Raw genomic sequence first — 10,141 nt, forward strand, 5'->3', positions numbered from 1 at the left:
TTGCTATAATCTGCTTTTATTCATTTATTTATTTTTGCACTGTATGTGGCATGAAGCTTCTTCAAAATTGAATTTCCGCACTTTAAAGTGCATATAATCACAGTTTTCCAGTTTGAAAAAATTAATAAGATTGAAGTCATAGTTTGCGTAGTTTACTTATTCATTCAGTACGAATCTGTTAGCAAACATTATAAGATTTCGGGGCAATTTTCGTCGGAAAAAGCTTGAAAAGGAATACCCTGAATTTCTAAATCACCGACGTATTTTTTTTTTTTTTTTTGAGATATTGCTGAAATATTTTAAGGAGCACACAAATTTACTACACAGCGTTTTGCACGAAAAAGGTTAAGTAGATATTTGAAAAAGCGATTAAGAAGTGTCGAAAGACATAAAATGGATTGTCTTTAAAATTGATGGAGAACGCTGGGACTTCTCGGGTTGGTTGAGGGGGGGGGGGCTTTTTGGGGAGGGAAAGGAAGAGAAAAAGAAATAAAGAGGTAACATCTTTAAGTGAAACGCGTGAATGTCTACAGTCTGTGGTTTGAGCAGGGGCTTGGGTCTAACTCAGAATCTGTCATACACCCCATTTCCATAGATTAGATCGACCTACTTTAGATCGACCTAACTCCCTGGGGGTTCATGCTAAATAGCTGTCAGCCGGGCGGACACGAAAGTTAATTACCTCCTAACAGCTTGTAGTAGCCGGGACAGACATTTAAGTCGGATTATCTGAAAGTAATCTAGTGAGCGGGGATAGATCGATCTAAAATCTATGGGAATAGAGCCAAAGGCGTTTTTTAGAACACTTGAATACTCCTTACGAGGCTAAAATCATAACCTTTGCAGGGCTGCAGTCACCTCTCCACTCCTTAAAATACTGCGCCGCGTTATGAATTGACGATATTGTATGTGTACAAAGTAGGCCATTTTTGGGACATAATAGATGTGAATTAAAATGCACGTGCCAGTATATATTCATGCACACATTAAGGCCTGCGTAATTCATCAGTTTATTGTTATAATCAAATAAAATTACACCAGAGGTCGAACCGAATTTAAGGCTAAACCTGACTAGAATACGGGTAAACGAATGCAGTTAGCAACATGGAAAAGGCAAATTTAAAGATGTGATTTGTAGACGCCCATGCTAAATTGAATATGCTTCCAGAAGTAATGGGGGAAAGCACTGAGGGATAACAAGAAACTGGGTTCTAGTCTTATTGAAATTGAATTGCCATGTGTTGAGCATTGAATGAATTATTAAAAAAACTTTTAGCAGGCTAAAATGGCCTTTCAATATTCAGGACTCACTCAAAAATATGCATTTCTCTATTATAAGCAATCCCTGCGTTACTGTATGATAATTTGATGTACTGGGCATGGACAAAATCCGTGAACTAAACGACGTGCTTTCCCGCGAGCAAGACGGGAGGAGCCCACTCATCCACACACCAATACCAACAATCCCATTTTTGAGATCCTATTTACGGGACATTGCTCGCTTCAAGCAACGATTATGATGAAAGATCTCGCGCATTTTACTTGCACGAGGTGGTTTAATTGGCAACTTGACCTCAAGGGCACTGGTATTAAACGGCCGCCAAGTGCGACCCGCGCAGAGCGAGGCGTAAATAACACAGCCGAAGACAGTAGCATTTTTTTCTTAATCGGTTGATATTCGCCTTGCGTGTTATTTGTCTATGGCTTGAAATCAAGTGGACTAATTTGCCCGTCGAGTGGTCTATTCGATGTTTTCTGTAAACAAAACCCACTTTGAATTGTCAATCCATAATAAAAAGGTGAAAATGTATGAGTGCAGAGTTCAACAGCGTTTTCTCAACACAGGGCCACCTGCTTGAGGCCGATGATTGTGAACAGACGGATAAGCCCTTTGTTATCTAACGACGTGGTCAGTTTCAAAACGAAGGCAAATTAGAGGCCAACGAATGTTAATGTTTTTTAAATTTCCCGAACGTTACTTTTGATTCGGGTTAAACGTAGAAAAAGTTATGTCCTATATGAGTAATTGCACTTGCTTCTTTGATTAATACACAACTAGCATGCATGCCGTGTTAAAGAGGGAAGGTCTCAGCGATCACTAGTTCTTTATAATGTCCAACAGTATTAAGATCACAAATCACCGATATAATAATACCACAGAGGAACTTGTTCTATGTAACCACGTAACTCGCTACAAGTCTTAAATAAACTCATAACAAGGTAAAATTATAAAAAATGTAAGAAGGTAAAGATTATAAAAAGGTAAGAAAATAGTTACAATAACAGTTTATTGAATTTTTTGTTTATGGTAATTTGTAATAAAAGTGATAAAAGTCTTTGTGAGGTAAAAAATATGCACAATTAATGCCATTCAAATTAATTACATGCTAGCGTATGTCCACATCTCTTCCTTCAATATATATGAATTTGTGGTTAGTCAAGATAAAGAGGTCCAAACCTCACCGTTCGTCATCCGTGCTAATTGTTTTATGATAATTGAAGTCTTGAAGACAGAGATGTTTTGTATATGTACTCGTGAACGGTGCTACTGTTATTCAGAAGCTGCACGACATGATGTTTCGGAAGAATCGTTTTAACGTTAATGAGAACTGTGCCTGAGCATTCAAGGCGACCCGCACGTGTGTTGAAATAAATCGGGTAACGCAACCCGTTCCTTTTATTCCGCACCAGGTCTTACGTTACACCCGGAACAAAACGCCATCGAGTTACGATTTAATTTTATTCCTCAATGATTTCTGTAATCTCGGACATACAAAAGAATTATCTTTTTTTCTGCATTTGATGACCTTTTTAGTACTGAAATGGCATCATCTTCGACTAGCACTGAGGACTTCATCGTGTTGCTTACGGCGCTTTTGCTAGTTGTCAAAAGTATATATGTAGGCTAGATATACATCTAGCCTAGTGTGTTATTCGAGTTATGTTACAGGCAGATTAGGTAATGTCTCCCATAGATTAGACAAATAAAAAAGAAAAATAAATGGAGTAGCAGTACCATGTCGCTTCAACAGATATATCAATAGTGATGGACATTATCTTTACGGCTTAAGATTCTGTAACTTTAATTATATCATTTTTTTTCAAAAAGGAATGATAATACTTCTGAATTTCAAGTTTCAGCGTCGATGAGCAATACGTTTACTTATTTGAATTTATGTCAGCTGTGATATATTGTTTCTTGAACAATGAATTATCAGAGAAATAGACACTCTTGCAACTTGTTCGTCAAGAGAGGGAGAGAGAGAGAGTTTTGGTCTGCCATAAGGCGAAATAGCTTTTTATTGAAATACATGTGCATACTGCGATGGGATAATCACTAAAACCTTGTTAACTTAAACCTTGTTAGCGACAGTAATTTCTCCTGAATTACCCCGATAATCACATGGAAATCCCATATGTAAATATTGATAGTCATTAGCCAATTATTACCGATATTTCATGGAATTTTCATGTCATTTTGGAGAATGGAAGCGTCTGTTAGCTTCTCCTTGGGAGGCGGATCAGAGAGACTACTACGAAAAGTTTTACATTTGTAATGTAACAGAATGGCAAATATTATAGACCTCAATGCTGCTAAAACAAAACAGCATTTTGAAAGGAAAGAGTTGTGGTATGCTCGAAAATAAAGAAATATTATTTTATTGGGAATAAATATATATAATGGCATATTCCATGTTATTAACGTAGTTACCAGTCCAGTCACAATACAGTCTCATTTAAGTAGAAACAGAGTCTACTTTTCCCTCATTTTATCAAGAATTTATTTATCAACTGTGGAAGTTAATGACAAAAAAAAAAAAAAAAGGGATAGCACTCTAGCTGGATTTTCGCCAAGAGAGAACTGCGCCTGCGGGGAAATTCGTATCACGTCTTATTCATCATCTTTCATAAGCATTAACAAAAACTGTTAATAGTAATCTCAAAAATTAGGTGAAATGTTATTATTAGTCGATATGTTACACGCAGAAGCTGTTGATGTTCATCAATATTCCTGATTTAAAGAAACACAAAAGTAGAATGAAATAAATGAATAAAAAAGCAAAAAGACGATTTGATTCCGTGTTGCTTTACTGGAGTCAAATCACTTGCAGAGACCAGAGGAATATACATGTACAAGAGGCGGCGTAGCTGATCAACTCATTTCCATACACGTATTCCTGACCACTGAATCCCCCTTTTTTGTATTATTTTATTGTTGAAAACACGGCACCTATTATGTGTACAGCAATCTGAGTGCTATTGATATTGGTAACCTTGTGTTACCACCTTTGCAAATCACCCTTCCTTTATAGTATCAAGTATTTACAAGTCTACCTGACAGACAAAATGAAACGGATATAAACATATCTGTGTGATTTAGAGCGTTAAGGCAGTTGGAAAAAAAAGTCCTGAGTTTTTCACAAAACACGTAGCCACTTAAGCGGAGTAGACAAAGAAAAGCGAATGATATCAACAGCAATGTCGCCAAGAGAGACGCGTATACAAATCGAAGGGAATAGAGAATACGTATGAAGTTGTACATGAAAAATGGTGTGTTCGAGAGTCTGGCATGCTATTCATCAAATGGTAAAACTGATATAAAAATCGAATATAGCAGAGCCTGTGACGGAAAACCAGTAAAATACAGCGGGGATGAAGTACCATAAAAACCACAAAAGACTACGATTAAGATGACAATATTCGTGAATTTTGAATTGCAACAGGCCATAGTGGTGACAGCATATAGTTTGTTTGCTATCCTACACCGAGTGAGAGAGAGATAGGGCTTCCTTCGCGGCGGCAGCATTCCATTGATGGCCATTTGATTACACGCCCCAACTGTGCCGCTACAAGTTTAATCACGTCCTCTACTTATTAAGCAATATCTTTATTCAGTCGCCTTGAAACAAATACGCGATCAGGGGCAAGGGACCTGAAGTGTGGAAATTAATGGACCGGAGTAGATCAATTAATTAACATTAACCAAGACATTCATTTCTGGTATCTCTTTTAATGTGACAAGCGATGAAATTGTCGGACAGACGGAGGACTTTATTCCAGTATCTAGAGCAATAATTCAGTAAAACGAGTCCCAACCAATTTGCTTCTATCGCCATTAATATTACATTATGATAAGTTACGTATGCGATTGCCCCGACAGACATTCTGAACTCTCTCACCTGCGAACACCTGGTTAGATTGTCGCGCTGCATGACGGGAAATAAAAGTTTTTGTCACGTGACATTTGATGGCTGTGGTAATCTTGTGTGGGGAAGATGTGGGGATGGATGTTTAGTTCATGTTTGACGTCGAAATGGGCGCCTGGGCGGGATTCTTTTTCACAAGCGAATAAGAGTAGACACATATGTGTTCAGTGGTATAATATAATACTGTAAGATTTGTGATAAATCGTTAATATTGCTTTATTGCATACAGTGCCTCAAAATTCGATGAAAATGTCAGAAAAGATATGAAAACAGAACACTAACTGTTATATTCTCGCGAAGATTTCCTTATAAATAATCGTATTAGTTGAAATTTATAAAAACTTTGCAAATAAATCCATTCGCTGATCAAAGTAAGTTTGTGCAAATGTCGGCCTCGTAAGAAACAAAATCTTGAACATTCACCGAAAAAAATCTCGTACTGAAACTAATGCAAAATGTCACACCCTTGAGTGTCCTTTCAGATGATTTCTACGAAAATGACACTTTCAGATATGTTTTATTTTTTTGGCAAGTCACTTATTGGGCAATTTTATTCTCAACAACATATGACATCTATTTGATGTTGCAACTGACTTTTTCCAGCGCTTCTCGAGTTCGAAACTATTATTTTTCGGGCATCTGCTCGTGACGTGTGAGAGGGCAACGGCACAGTGGTTACTCCAAGACGTTGGCGACGAAGACATAATTCTATGAATCCATGATTGGGTTCAATTAATGAGTCTTTCACGTAATTTATAGCAATCTTCCTTGTTGCTTCATAATAAAACGCAGGTGATAGAGATTAGCGTTTGTCCTATCCGACTCTACCGGCTCTTGCGCACGGGTGCCCCCTGTTAATAATGGAGGAAAATCTGGGAAACATGGGACCTTTCTGACCTTGTATTCTGTTTCCTCGCCGATGAATTGCTTCTCAAATGCGACGAAATTATATAAAATTACGACAGCACGAGGGGAAACATGTTCCTTTCTTTCTTCCTTGATCACCGGGTGCAAGATGCGATGCGGGCCCTTACCCTCTCTCACCCGAAGCGGCGTCCGCTTAAAACGCCTTAAACCAATGACATTACACCTCTGCGTCCGCAACTGAGGTATCAATCGATAGAACACCGACTGTCGCGTCTGATTTTCCTAATTTTTTTCACTTTACAAACTTCTGTTTTTGACAAGAAGTGCTTTGCTAACAAACAAAGTCACGCGCCTACGAACAAAACTAATATCCGTACAAGAAGTTCACTAGGAAACCCGGGACTCAACAATGTATTTTATGATCGAGAAAACATCTGCCGTTTTGCGGAAAAAAAGGTTATTAATTGTTCTTTGTCATTCAACGAGGCTGGTGTTCCTTACTAACATACAAAAGGTTCTTTGACAGTCGCGGTGTTTGTCGAGGGATGGGAACGATTAGGTCTTTCTGAGCGTATTCATCGTGGAAAACGCACATCATTAGTATGACGTACCCTTACAAAAGAGGCAAAACAAACGAGTTCCTACTAATGAATCCCTGGATTTTGTTGTTTAATTGAAAGAAAACCACATTCATACTGTATATTCGGCCTTGCCAGTAGCAGCTTCACATGCGCAGTCTCGATTTGAACCAGCGCGCCGCTTTCTCACTTGCGGATGGATACGATTGCTGACTTCGCAGAACAAAAGAACCTCAGGCAGATGCGCCACTATACACGTAACACAAGCAGCAAAAGAGGGAAAATAACAATGTGATGTTACTTTCAATTCTGTAATTTTCCTAATTATCTTTTGTTGCTACATAACTTTAAATAATCCACCGTCGGCTACAGTGTGAAAAAACTGCGCAATGCCAACACAACACTGTGGGATGTAGCAAAAAAGAAGCCGTGCATTAACGGCAAAACAGCCGATTTCCAGAGGTCTTACTGCACTACAGTCCTTTATCGTGAAGGATTAATAAGAAAATAAAGCATTGACATCATAATCATTTCAATGTTGACTTGTGATGAAGCACATGTATATTAAGTGACTGGCATATTGTATGTAGATATCATTCTGCGTCCATGGTTACGCACTTATAATGTAAATTTGAAAAGATATAGAGATCCACCCAAAAGTTATAGCATGTATCATAACACTGTTATTCAGTTTTTCAGTTCAGATTTATTTGCTTTTCAATGAATATTATAGGACAGTGGGGCTTCTCTCTGTTTTTTAGATATCAGCAGAAATTTCGGCCTCTGTTACAGAGAGAAGGGGTTATATTGAAATTCACATCATTCCAACATCTTCAATCCAACACGGTATTGCTTTGTCTTTAAAGGACATTTTTACTGTCGACCTAAAACATTTATAAGGTAAAAACAAACATATTTGCGTTCAAAGTTCTCATTTCTATTCCGGAATAATCTTCAAACCTTTGTTATTTGTTGTCTGGCTGTAATGGTCTTTGCAAGTAACGTTCAAACAGAAACGAACAAAACATTTTTTAAAAAATAATAATAATAAAAAATAAATGATCAAAAGTATGACGGTGGCTTTACTGGAGTCAAATCACTTGCAGAGACCAGAGGAATATACATGTACAAGAGGCGGCGTAGCTGATCAACACGTGGATAGATCGAAAGAGAACTCAAATAATCGATCAATTAGTGTGACGATTCCGTAAAGAAGGCGCCTTTTAAGTAAACCGTGCATTCTGTGTGAAAAATGGCTAATACATGTCAGAGAACTGCACTAGGATAAAATGTAGATGTTAGATTTTACTTCGGTAGAACGTCTTTGGAGAGGCAGCCCCACGCGCGATGTGTGCAGTTTGATTTATGTGGTAAAAATTTATTTTAATGATGTTAACTTAGTGTTACCGTTTTATTATGTCCATCTTGACAAGGGCAACATGAGTGCATTTATATATTGTTTTTGTTAGGTTCACTATCTATCTATCTATCTATCTACCTATCTATCTATCCATTTATCTATCTATCTAGTGCAGAAACCATTTTTTCTCTCTTCCACCCCCCCCCCCAAACTCTCTCCGCTCCCCTCTTTCTCCTGTGTCAAGAAACTGAGGGTCAAAGATACAAAGAGTTCAACTTCCATTAGGTTCACACAGGTTAGGATAAGTGTGACATAGGTCGGTATAAAACACGGGCTGGGCTACCCTTAATCACGAGCTAATCTCTAAAAAAATACACGGTGGCACGGAAGCAAGCAGATAAGCAACGTGACTTTGGGTGCGTCAGTTTACAAAAGAAATTTGCGACGATACAAATTTAATACAATCTTAATGCAACCTTGATTTAGCAGGCAGCTTGAAAAGATAACTAATTCTAAACCCAAAACTGCTACGATTTATTCAACGTTGAATGATTGTGCAGTGTTCGCATTTTTAAATATGCAGGTCTGACTCTAGCTCTATAATCATTTATTAAAATTGTAGTACCCCGTCTTAGGAATTACATCTATAGTTTCTAAACTAATTTCCATCAAAGTTATAGCTTACTTTGAGGAGTATATCATAAAACGTAGCATAAACAAAAATATATCATAAAACATCATCAAAATTTAAACTGAATATATGACGTGATGAAATACAATGACGAAGGCCATATATTGTCATATAGATTGAAGAATAGAAAAACTAATAACTTTCGATACAAATATTTATCTCAGTGTCATGTTTCATATGATGTTGTCAAGAGAGAATTCAAATCCTTTTTAGTGAACAATTGGAGTTAAAAATTGTAAAGTAATAAAATTGCATTAAAAAAAAAATGAATGGTGGAAATATTTGCTGTTTAAACATTTTAGTCAAATAACATCTATCTTTCTTGAAAGTTTTCCAAACATGAGAAAAGAGATATGCGTTTATTAAGTTTTCTAATTTCCAGAAAAAGGATTAAGAAAAAGTAGTTCATTTCCATACTCTCGACAATCTAATCTAGCCTTATTCACTCTTACATTTTCACTCTCTTATTTTGAAATTCCGTTTAAATCATCTAGGAGGCAAAGCGAATGAAATAAGGTTGTAAACAAACAAGTTATATTTTTCAAATTCTACTAGTATTTCACCAAAGTTCATTAAATGGCGTGATGTACTATCAATGTGCACAAGACTGCACTGGCAGAGGAAAATCTACAGTTTTCACAGTTCAACCGTTTTTTACGTTCATCAAACGGTTCTGACTAAATTTACTTGCTTTAGTTCTGCGTGTGTTCTCATTCACCAGAAATGAAGAACAATTAACAATAGTTAAAGACATGTACAGCAAACGTTATGGCTCCAGTCAAAAGTGGACTCACTGGTCTCTTTTGCGTGTCTTTTTGTTAAAAGGACAGATCTGACATGCTTGGGATCGTATATTTCCTGAGAAACGCAAAACAAAAAAGTCCAATAAAACAAACACCATTAACGGACTTATATATTCGTGATGAATATTTACACTGGGTTGACGCGTGCTTATAATAGGCGTCAATTGGCCGAGGAAAACTTCAAACTAAAGCAAACAAGGGTTAAAAGTTGAGGCTTTTCAGTTCTACGACCACCTGCAGTCTGAACGAGTGAGCCCATGCTCTATCAGAGCTCAAAAGAAAGAGTGTTCCCTTGTTTAAACAAGTCCCAATTTACCAAATTATTGCCTATTATCATCCTCAGCGATGCGCTTTAATAACAATAAGTCAAATTGACATTTTAATATCCGTAAAATGCAGGGGCCGTTACAAAGTATTAAGTTTGGGATAATTGCGCGATGCATCACGGGATACCTTCATCAGAGTGCTCTCGGGTGTGCGTGATACTGTGAGATCGCTGTCCGACCAATCAAAGTCACGCTCTCCTGGTCAAACACCATCCATCAACAAGCGACGTTGAAAGAAAAGACGTGATTTTTTTCACCGTGGCAAACCAATATCAAATGTCCACGAGAGAGAGAGAGAGAGAGAGAGAG

The sequence above is a fragment of the Lingula anatina genome, chromosome 3 (genome assembly GCF_051362555.1).
Source record: "Lingula anatina isolate TDL-2025a chromosome 3, LinAna3.0, whole genome shotgun sequence".
Lineage (NCBI taxonomy): Eukaryota > Metazoa > Brachiopoda > Lingulata > Lingulida > Lingulidae > Lingula > Lingula anatina.